Source organism: Arachis hypogaea, chromosome 20, assembly GCF_003086295.3.
Source record: "Arachis hypogaea cultivar Tifrunner chromosome 20, arahy.Tifrunner.gnm2.J5K5, whole genome shotgun sequence".
Taxonomy (NCBI): Eukaryota; Viridiplantae; Streptophyta; class Magnoliopsida; order Fabales; family Fabaceae; genus Arachis; species Arachis hypogaea.
In genome coordinates, this window is record NC_092055.1 from 96,811,388 (window position 1) to 96,823,611 (window position 12,224).

The 12,224-nt window shown below is 37.7% G+C and overlaps 1 non-coding gene across 1 annotated transcript; it reads right to left on the reverse strand.

Annotated features, from left to right (window-relative positions):
• Nucleotides 1-11,054: 11,054 nt before the first annotated feature.
• On the reverse strand, nt 11,055-11,162 carry LOC112788107 (small nucleolar RNA R71). Its single transcript, XR_003195486.1, has one exon. It is a non-coding gene; the product is annotated as a small nucleolar RNA R71 (small nucleolar RNA).
• Between the last annotated feature and the right edge of the window lie 1,062 nt (nt 11,163-12,224).

The following is a 12,224-nucleotide window of genomic DNA, read 5'->3' on the forward strand; positions in this document are numbered from 1 at the left end:
TCGGGGTATATGCCGGACATCATATCGCTTAAATTGTCTAAGCTGTTCTTTGGTTTTGTCAAGGTACTTTCTCATAGTGGGATCCTTAGCTTGATAGCTCTCTTCTATCTGCGAAGTGACTACTTAGGAGTCGCTGAAGATGGTAAGTCATTGAGCTCCAACTTCCCTAGTAAACCTCAAACCAGCTAGTACCGCTTCATATTCAGCTTGATTATTTGAGGCTGCAAATTCAAACTTTAAGGATAGCTCGATTTGGGTTCCCATATCGCTCTCTAAAATGATGCATGCGCCACTTCCGGATTTGTTTGAGGAGCCATCTACATAAAGGCTCCACTTTGTGGGGGTGCCTGGGGTGTCAGTATACTCTGCGATGAAGTCGGCCAGGTACTGGGATTTAATAGCTGTCCGGGCTTCATAATTGATGTCGAATTCGGACAACTCGACTGCCCATTGTAGGATTCTTCCAGCTAAGTCTGTTTTCTGTGAGATCCCCTTTATGGGTTGGTTGGTCTGTACTCTGATGTTGTGAGCTTGAAAGTATGGTCTGAGTCGTCGGGAAGTAAATATAAGGGCGTAGGCAAACTTTTCTATCTTTTGATAGTTTAGTTTAGCCGCTTGTAGAGCCTTACTGATGAAGTAGATGGGTTGTTGCCCATTTTTGTCCTCTCTGACCAACGCTGAGGCTATTGCCCGACTCCCTACAGCGAGGTATAGTATAAGCTCTTCACCTTTTTGAGGTCGAGTAAGGACAGGTGGTTGCCCTAGAATTTTCTTGAAATCTTGGAAGGCTTGTTCGCATTCTGGGGTCCACTCGAACCTCTTTCCCTTCCTTAATGTTGCATAGAAGGGGAGAGATCTTAAGGTTGATGCAGCTAGGAATCTAGAGAGAGCTGCTAGTCTTCCGTTAAGCTGCTGGACCTCTTTGACAGAGGTCGGACTTTTCATGTGAAGTATAGCCCGGCACTTATCTGGGTTTGCTTCGATTCCTCTTTGGGTGAGCATGAAGCCCAGGAATTTGCCAGCTTCTACCGCAAAGGTGCACTTTGCGGGGTTAAGTCGCATGCCATGCTCTCTTATGGTGTCGAACACTTTAGCGAGGTCGGGTAACAACGATTCCTCAATTTGTGTTTTTACCAGTATGTCATCTACATAAACTTCCATTAGCTTTCCAATGTGATCGGCAAAGACTTTGTTCATCAGTCTTTGGTAGTAGCCCCTGCGTTCTTGAGTCCGAAGGGCAGAACTATATAGCAATAGTTTTCCTTTGGGGTTAGGAACGATGTCTTCTCTTCGTCGGGTTGATACATTGGGATTTGGTTGTATCCTGAGTAAGCGTCCATGAAGGAGAGGTATTAATAGCCTGATGATGAGCGGATAATTTATACGCTTTTCGGCATTGTTTTTACATAGTTTTTAGTATGATTTAGTTAGTTTTTAGTATATTTTTATTAGTTTTTAAATAAAAATCACATTTCTGGACTTTACTATGAGTTTGTGTGTTTTTTTGTGATTTCAGGTAATTTCTGGCTGAAATTGAGGGACTTGAGCAAAAATCTGATTCAGAGGCTGAAGAAGGACTACAGATGCTGTTGGATTCTGACCTCCCTGCACTTGAAATGGATTTTCTGGAGCTACAGAAACCCAATTGGCACGCTCTCAATTGAGTTGGAACGTAGACATCCAAGGATTTTCAGCAATATATAATAGTTCATACTTTGCGCGAGTTTTGACGATGCAAACTGTCGTTCAAACGCCAACTTCCTGCCCTATTCTGGAGTTAAATGCCAAAAACAGGCTACAACCTGGCGTTTAACTCCAAAAAGAGTCTCTACACATGAAAGCTCAATGCTCAGCCTAAGCACACATCAAGTGGGCCCGAAAGTGGATTTCTACATCATTTACTTATTTTCTGTAACCCTAGTTACTAGTCTAGTATAAAAACTACTTTTAGTGATTTATTTTACATCTGGAGATCATATTGTAGATGTTTAGGGGCTGGCCATTCGGCCATGCCTGGACCACTTTCACTTATGTATATTTCAATGGTGGAGTTTCTACACCCCATAGATTAAGGTGTGGAGCTCTGCTGTTCCTCATGAATTAATGCAAAGTACTATTATTTTTCTATTCAATTCAAGCTTATTCTTATTCCAAGATATTCACTCGTACCTCAACCTAATTAATGTGATAATCCGTGACATTGATGAGTATTTTGGTGAAAAATAAATTTCTCCCAAAACACACAAATCTAACCGGCAAGTGTACCGGGTCGCATCAAGTAATAAAAACTCACGGAAGTGAGGTCGATCCCACAGGGATTGAAGGATTGAGCAATTTTAGTTTATTGGTTGATTTAGTCAAGCGAATCGAGTGTTGGTTGGGTGATTTGTGATTTGCAGAATGTAAATTGCATGAAAGTAAAGAGAGCAGGAAATTAAATTGCTAAATCTTAAGGAACAAGAAATTAAATGGCAGAAACTTAGAGTGCAAGAAATGTAAATTGCGAAATCTTAAAGTGCAAGGAATGTAAATTGCTTGAAACGTAAAGGGGATTGGGACGTGGATTTGCAGAAATTAAACAAGGAAAAGTTAAATTGTATCAAACAGAAGAGTAAAAGGGAATTGGGATTGGATCGGATCTTATAGCAGAAAAGTAAATGAACATGGAAAGCAAGAAACAGAATGTAAATTGGAGATTTGGATCTCAGGACCCAGAGACTAGAAAACTAAGTCTAGATCTCAATGCCTTCCTAGATCCAATAAAAACAATTGCAAGGGAATTGTAAATTGCAAAGAGAATAGATGAAGAGCAATTAACCGGAAATAAAATTCAATTAACAGTAAAGAAACAGAGAGATCCAAGATTGAGATTGAAACAGAATTTCTTCAATTCTCCAATCCAAGATCCAAGAAAAGTGTAATTGAAATTGAAAGCAATGAAAACAAAGAAATTAAAGATCACTCTATGCCAAAAGCTATGAAAATTCAAAAGAAAAACTCTTCCGGAAAAAGCTCTTCGAAAACTATTATGAAAATTCCAAAAGAAAGCTCCCCGAAGAACTTGAATTCTATCCTATTTATACACTTTCTTCAAATGATCTTCAAGCCTTGAGTTGGGCCTTTGCTCTTGGTGGAATTAGGTTGAAAGAGGCATTGGTTTATTGCTCTTGAAGTTTGGAGAAGAACCAAAGTGAACCAATTGAACCGGGTTTGAGTTTTGCAAAAGTTGGACCAAAAGTTTGAGCAAAAGTTAGGGGTCTAACTTTTGCTCCAACTTTTCATAGCAGCCCACAAAATTTGCTGATATGAACGTTGGCCTTGCCATGTGTGCTTGTGGCGCCAACGTTAGCCACCAAGTTAGGGGGCTAACGTTGGCGCAAACTTTTGCTCCCCCTTGTGTTGTTCATGAGCCAACGTTAGCCTCAAAGTTAGGGGGCTAACGTTGGCGCAAACTTTTGGTGCCCAGGGGAGAATTTCATGTGCCAACGTTAGCCTCAAAGTTAGGGGGCTAACGTTGGCACAAACTTTTGGTGCCCAGGGGAGAATTTCATGTGCCAACGTTAGCCTCAAAGTTAGGGGGCTAACGTTGGCGCAAACTTTTGATACCCAGGGAGTGATTTTCAAGTTCCAACGTTAGCCTCCAAGTTAGGGGGCTAACGTTGGGGCTAACTTTTCAACCAAAAGTTTGTGCAAAAGTTTGATGCTAACTTTAGGTCCAGCTTTTTGCTTCCTGGTTCAATTTCACTTATTCCATTGTCTTCTCTTTACTGCTAGCTATTCCTTCTTACTTCAACCTTTCTCCAAGCTTTCTTTACCTATAATTAATCAACCAAACTCATCAAAGCTATGCTCATAATCATGAGATATTCATTCTATCATAATATGCAACAATTTTAGCATAAAACCTCATGAAATAGCATGAATTCATACATGGTTGATTCAATCAAGGGAAACATAAAAATCTACCTAATTGGCTTGCTTGTAGCTCAAGAAAGTGCATAATTCTAATGAAAACGAAAGAAAAAGACTAGTGAAACTAGGCTAAGATGACTTGTCATCACAACACCAAACTTAAAACTTGCTTGTCCCCAAGCAAGAAATAAATTTATGCTCCAAAGTTCTTTCAATTAAGATGAATTGAAGAATAACTTGTAAAGTCCAGTGAGTGAAGTGATCAGGTACAGTGGGGTGAACTCTAAATCATGTGCTCATGCAAGGGCTTCAGTGCTCACTAGTCCTTACATATTGGGAGTCGTAGGTCTTAGGATTTTCATCCAAATGGTATCATGGAGATCTCTTTATATGTAATCACCTTGAAGCAGCTTATAGTTTCTGTGCTTTGGCCTCGACTCTAAGTATCATGTCTCAAAGCGGCTCTTTAGATAAGCTTTCAATCAATACTCCTAAACCAGTTGGTTTTAAGGTATTAGGTGTTGAAGCACCCCTAAGGATTTACTTGCTCAAGCCTCTTTCCTTGATACATCTCAACCACAAGCATTTACTAGGCTAACAACTCTTTGAGTTTTGTTTCTTCTTTCTTTTTTTTTTCTGCCTAGTAATTGATGCTCAGAGCCTTGGGCCATATTCTTTTTGCTTTTGTATTTTCTTTTCTTTCTTTTGTTTTCTTTGCTGCTTCTCGGATCAATAAGTTTTTGAGAATCTCCACAATACTTCTTTGAACTTCATGTCCCGCCTATGAGCTCCCATGCAAGTTTTCACAAGCATGCAACCTCAATACAAAATCATACAACTAGAACCACCACTTCTCCTAATCTTTCGCTTGCCTCAAAATTGTTTAATTCCTCAATCCTTCTTTTCAAAGAACTTTCATGTGATGCATTTCTTGGAAATTGAGTGCAGACAAGTTTTGAAGATGAAAATGTTGTGAATGATCAAACATCTTGCTTATTGAATTATAAAGAAAGAAATTATACTATGCATGCAGGCAGGGCAATTAAGGGTACAATCCAACTTTAAATCACAGCAATATTTGATGTAGAACAATCACTTAACAATACAACCTGTTGGAGTTCAATTGCTTTCCTTTTTCTCATCATCATTGTTGCTGACCTTCATGTTCATCTTTCTCCTTTTTGATGATGTTCAAACCTCCAAAAGCTTGTATGACATTCTGCAATGATATTGAAAGTTGCTGGTTCCCCAAGCACTTGAAAAATGGTTAGCTTGCATGATTTATTTGTGGGCTTTTGTACTTACTTTGGTGTGGGAACACCAAACTTAGTACCTTGCCAATGCATTAGATTAACCATGTGTGAAACTCTTTTTCTTCTTTTTCAAAAGCAATAAAATTGAAAACTAGGAAACAGCAGAATAGTTAACTAGTTTATCCAACATGCTTGAGGCCAGCATTATGCAGAAGGTGAGAGTGTGTTTTATGATGAGATTTTGGTGGAACACCAAACTTAGAATCCTTCATTCTCCCTTAGATTGTTTTGGTGTGCAACACCAAACTTAGCTTCTTGCATTATAGATAAAATTAGTTAACCTTTTTATTAAAATAGTTATGAACAGAAAACTACCTCGGGTTGGGTTGCCTCCCAACAAGCGCTCTTTTATTGTCACTAGCTTGACATCTTGCTCTTTGATTATGGAGGCTGGAAATCATAATGCCTCAGTTTTTCTCCTCTTGCTGTAGGATTCCTTTCCTCCATGACCTGCACAATCACAAACAAATCAAATGAAAATTGGATATTCTCATGCCAGAATGTAGTCAGAGGATTAGTTGACACCATGTGTCAAACAGTTGGTAAACTTGAGAGATTAATGAACGTAAAAATCACTTCTCTCGTTTATTTATCAAGCTATGAGAATCATATTCAGCAAGATAAACCAAGAAAACTTCACTCTATTGCTAAAGTGAGGTTTCAATTAGCTCAGACAAAAATTCAAACACTTAGTGTGTCAGTCAAAAATTAAAGAAAAACTGCTTGATCTAGATCACCACCTCACTTAATCATTGTCAATCTAATCAATCCCCGGCAACGGCGCCAAAAACTTGATGAGTATTTTGGTGAAAAATAAATTTCTCCCAAAACACACAAATCTAACCGGCAAGTGTACCGGGTCGCATCAAGTAATAAAAACTCACGGGAGTGAGGTCGATCCCACAGGGATTGAAGGATTGAGCAATTTTAGTTTAGTGGTTGATTTAGTCAAGCGAATCGAGTGTTGGTTGGGTGATTTGTGATTTGCAGAATGTAAATTGCATGAAAGTAAAGAGAGCAGGAAATTAAATTGCTAAATCTTAAGGAACAAGAAATTAAATGGCAGAAACTTAGAGTGCAAGAAATGTAAATTGCGGAATCTTAAAGTGCAAGGAATGTAAATTGCTTGAAACGTAAAGGGGATTGGGACGTGGATTTGCAGAAATTAAACAAGGAAAAGTTAAATTGCATCAAACAGAAGAGTAAAAGGGAATTGGGATTGGATCGGATCTTATAGCAGAAAAGTAAATGAACATGGAAAGCAAGAAACAGAATGTAAATTGGAGATTTGGATCTCAGGACCCAGAGACTAGAAAACTAAGTCTAGATCTCAATGCCTTCCTAGATCCAATAAAAACAATTGCAAGGGAATTGTAAATTGCAAAGAGAATAGATGAAGAGCAATTAACCGGAAATGAAATTCAATTAACAGTAAAGAAACAGAGATATCAAAGATTGAGATTGAAACAGAATTTCTTCAATTCTCCAATCCAAGATCCAAGACAAGTGTAATTGAAATTGAAAGCAATGAAAACAAAGAAATTAAAGATCACTCTATGCCAAAAGCTATGAAAATTCAAAAGAAAAACTCTTCCGGAAAAAGCTCTTCGAAAACTATTATGAAAATTCCAAAAGAAAGCTCCCCGAAGAACTTGAATTCTATCCTATTTATACACTTTCTTCAAATGATCTTCAAGCCTTGAGTTGGGCCTTTGCTCTTGGTGGAATTGGGTTGAAAGAGGCCTTGGTTTATTGCTCTTGAAGTTTGGAGAAGAACCAAAGTGAACCAATTGAACCGGGTTTGAGTTTTGCAAAAGTTGGACCAAAAGTTTGAGCAAACGTTAGGGGCCTAACTTTTGCTCCAACTTTTCATAGCAGCCCACAAAATTTGCTGATATGAACGTTGGTGCCAACGTTAGGGGTCTAACTTTGACCCTAACGTTGGCCTTGCCTTGTGTGATTGTGGCGCCAACGTTAGCCACCAAGTTAGGGGGCTAACGTTGGCGCAAACTTTTGCTCCTCCTTGTGTTGTTCATGAGCCAACGTTAGCCTCAAAGTTAGGGGGCTAACGTTGGCGCAAACTTTTGGTGCCCAGGGGAGAATTTCATGTGCCAACGTTAGCCTCAAAGTTAGGAGGCTAACGTTGGCGCAAACTTTTGGTGCCCAGGGGAGAATTTCATGTGCCAACGTTAGCCTCAAAGTTAGGGGGCTAACGTTGGCGCAAACTTTTGATACCCAGGGAGTGATTTTCAAGTTCCAACGTTAGCCTCCAAGTTAGGGGGCTAACGTTGGGGCTAACTTTTCAACCAAAAGTTTGTGAAAAAGTTTGATGCTAACTTTAGGTCCAGCTTTTGCTTCCTGGTTCAATTTCACTTATTCCATTGTCTTCTCTTTACTCCTAGCTATTCCTTCTTACTTCAACCTTTCTCCAAGCTTTCTTCACCTATAATTAATCAACCAAACTCATCAAAGCTATGCTCATAATCATGAGATATTCATTCTATCATAATATGCAACAATTTTAGCATAAAACCTCATGAAATAGCATGAATTCATACATGGTTGATTCAATCAAGGGAAACATGAAAATCTACCTAATTGGCTTGCTTGTAGCTCAAGAAAGTGCATAATTCTAATGAAAACGAAAGAAAAAGACTAGTGAAACTAGGCTAAGATGACTTGTCATCGGACACTCATCATCATTCTCGCCTATGAACGCGTGCCTGACAACCACTTCCGTTCTATCTGCAATAGCTTGAGTGTTTATCTCTTGGGCTCCTGGTTCAAATCAGAGTCTTCGTGGTATAAACTAGAATTATTGGCGGCCATTCTTGAGATCCGAAAAGTCTAAACCTTGTCTGTGGTATTCTGAGTAGGATCCGGGATGGGATGACTGTGACGAGCTTCAAACTCACAAGTGCTTGGCATAGTGACAGACGCAAAAGGATCAACGGATCCTATTTCAACATGACACAGATGATTAGCCGTGCGGTGATAGCGCATTTGGACCATTTTCACTGAGAGGACTGGAGGTAGCCATTGACGACGGTGATGCCCAACATACAGCTTGCCATGGAAAGGAGTATGAATGATTGAATGAAGGCAGTGGGAAAGCAGAGATTCAAAAAGAACAAAGCATCTCCATACGCTTATCTGAAATTCTCACCAATGAATTACATAAGTATCTCCATCCTATTCTATATTTTATTTATATTTTAATTATCAAAATCCCATAACCATTTGAATCCGCTTGACTGAGATTTACAAGGATGACCATAGCTTGCTTCAAGCCGACAATCTCCGTGGGATCGACCCTTACTCACGTAAGGTTTATTACTTGGACAACCCAGTGCACTTGCTGGTTAGTTGTGCGAATTTGTGAAGAAGAATTGAGATTATGATTGTGTGTACTAAGTTTTTGGAACCATTGAGATCACAATTTCGTGCACCAAGTTTTTGGCACCGTTGCCGGGGATTGTTCGAGTTTGGACAACTGACGGTTCATCTTGTTGCTCAGATTAGGTAATTTTATTCTATTTTAAGCTTTTTGTTTTTATTATTTTTGTTTTCGAAAAATTTTCAAAAAAATAAATTATTCTATGAGTTCAGAATTTTTAAGAGTGAATTCTAGAGTTTCATCATGATATGTTGAAGCCTGGCTGGTTGTTAATCCATGTCTAATTTTTGGACTGAGGCTTCCACTTATCATGGCAAGAGCCCTTGGACTCTCATCTAATCAGCTGTTGTATGTCTGATTTGTATGCTGAAGCTTGGCTGGCCATTGGCCATGTCTAGTGTTTTGGACCGAAGCTTTCACTGAAAGCTTGGCTGGCTAGTAAGCCATGTCTAATTCCTGGACCGGAGTTTTAGACGAACATTGCATGATTCCTGGAATTCTTATTAGAAATTTTGAATTCTTTATTTTTTTTCCTAATTAATTTTCGAAAATCCAAAAAAAAATTTAATAAAATCATAAAACCAAAAAAAAAATAATAATTTTGTGTTTTTTGTTTGAGTCTAGTGTCAAATTGTAAGTTAGTGTCAATTGCATCCTTTTAACTTTTCTTTAAATTTTCGAAGAACACCTGCATGGAACTATTCTTCACGATCTTCAAGTTGTTCTTGATGATCTTCTTTGTTTGATCTTTGCAATTTTATGTTGTGTCTTTCCTTGTTTTTCATATGCATTTTCAATTTATTAGTGTCTCAACGTTAAAAATTTCTAAGTTTGGTGTCTTGCATGTCTTTCTTTTCTTAAAATTTTTTTAAAAATAAATTCTTGGTGTTCATCTTGACATTCAAAGTGTTCTTGCATGCATTTCTTATTTCGATCTTAAATTTTCATGTTTTGCATCATTTTTATGTTTTTCTCTCTCCTTATTAAAAAATTCAAAAATTAAAAAATATCTTTCCCTTTTTTTTCACTCATAAATTTCAAAAATTTGAGTTGACTTAGTAAAAAATTTTAAAAATTTAGTTGTTTCTTATGAGTCAAGTCAAATTTTCAATTTAAAAATCTTATCTTTTCAAACCTTTTCAAAATCAAATCTTTCTCATCTTTTTTATTAATATTTTCGAAACTTTTTAAAAATGATTTTCAAAATCTTTTCTTAATTTCATTTCATAATTTCAAATTCATTACTAACAATTAATGTGATTGATTCAATAATTTTAAAGTTTGTTACTTGCCTATTAAGAAAGGTTCAATATTTAAATTTTAGAATAATATATTTTAGTTTCTTGTTAGTCAAGTAATCAACTTTAATTTTTCAAAAATCAATATTTTAATTTCCTTTCAAATCTTTTTTCAAATAAATTTCAAATCACATCTTTTTCAAAATCAACTTCAAAATCTTTTCTAACTTCTTATCTTTTCAAAATTGATTTTCAAATCTTTTTCAATTAATCTCATCTTTTTGTTTGATTCTTATCTTTTCAAAACTACCTAACTAATTTTCTCTCTCTAATTTTCAAAACTCCTCACCCTTTTTTTAATTCTTTTTAACTAATTGTTTCAATTTTAATTTTATTTTTTTCTCTTTTTAATTTCGATTCTAACTAATATTTGAATAAAACAAAACATTTTCCTTTTTTTAATTCAATTCGAATTCTCTCCCCCTCTCACATCTCTTCTATTTCTTTATCTACTAACACTTATCTCCACCCAATTCGACCCATCTTCTTTCTGTGTTCGATTTTTCTCTTCTCCTTCTTTCTTCTCTCTTTACTCATAAGAATCTCTATAATGTGACATAGAGGATTCCATATTTTCTTTTCTTTCTCTTCTTTTATATGAGCAGGACAAGGATAAGAATATTGTTGTTGAAGCTGATCCTGAACCTGAAAGGACTCTGAAGAGGAAGCTAAGGGAAGCTAAAGCACAGCTCTCTAGAGAGAACCTGACAGAAATTTTCGAAAAAGAGGGAGACATGGCCGAACCTAATAACAATGGTGGAGATGCAATGAAGATGCTTGGTGACTTTATTGCACCCTCTTCTAACTTCTATGGAAGAAGCATCTCACTTCCTGCATTGAAGCAAACAATTTGAGCTTAAGCCTCAATTGGTTTCTCTAATGCAGCAGAATTGTAAGTTTCATGGACTTCCAATGGAAGATCCTCATCAGTTTTTAGCTGAATTCTTGCAAATCTGTGACACTGTCAAGACCAATGGAGTTGATCCCGAGGTTTATAGGCTTATGCTTTTCCCTTTTGCTGTAAGAGACAGAGCTAGAACATGGTTGGATTCACAACCTAAGGATAGCCTGAACTCTTGGGATAAGCTGGTCAATGCTTTTCTGGCCAAATTCTTTCGACCTCAAAAGATGAGCAAGCTTAGAGTGGAAATCCAAACCTTCAGACAGAAGGAAGGAGAATCCTTCTATGAAGCTTGGGAAAAGATATAAGAACTGATCAAAAGGTGTCCTACTGACATGCTTCAGAATGGAGCATCATATGTATATTCTATGATGGTCTGTCTGAGTTGTCAAAAATGTCATTGGACCATTCTGCAGGAGATCTCTTCATCTGAAAATCCCTGCAGAAGCTCAGGAACTCATTGAAATGGTTGCAAATAACCAGTTTATGTACACCTCTGAGAGGAATCCTGTGAACAATGGGACACTCAGAAGAAGGAGTTCTTGAAATTGATACTCTGAATGCCATATTGGCTCAGAACAAAATATTGACTCAGCAAGTCAATATGATTTCTCAGATTCTGAATGGATTGTAAGCTGCATCCAACAGTACTAAAGAAGCATCTTCTGAAGAAGAAGCTTATGATCCTGAGAATCCTGCAATGGCAGAGGTGAATTACATGGGAGAACCCTATGGAAACACCTATAATCCTTCATAGAGAAATCATCCAAATTTTTCATGGAAGGACCAACAGAAGCCTCAACAAGGCTTCAATAATAATGGTGGAAGAAATAGGTTTAGCAATAGCAAGCCTTTTCCATCATCTTCTCAGCAATAGACAGAGAATTCTAATAGAACCATTCTGGCTGGCAACCATGGTCTCTGATCTATCAAAACCTACTAAGTTTCATGAATGAAACAAGGTCCTCCATTAGAAATTTGGAGGCACAGGTGGTCAGCTGAGTAAGAAGATTACTGAACTCCTCCATACTCTCCTAAGCAATACAGAAGAAAACCCCAAGAGAGAGTGCAAGGCCATAACATGACCAATATGGCCGAACCTGGAGAGAGTGAGGAGGACGTGAGTCCCAGTGAGAAAAGCCTCATGGGACGTCCTCTGGACAGAAAGGAGTTTCCCTTTGAGGAACCAAGGAATCTGAGGCTCATACAGAGGACCATAGAGATTCCATTGAATTTCTTCTGCCATTCATGAGCTCTGATGAATATCTTCCTCTGAAGAGGATGAAGATCACTGAAGAGCAAGTTGCTAAGTATCTAGAGAATCATGAAGCTGAATGCCAAGTTTTTGGTAATGAGACTTGGGGATGAACCCCCCTTGTCACAATGAACTGATGATTGATAGG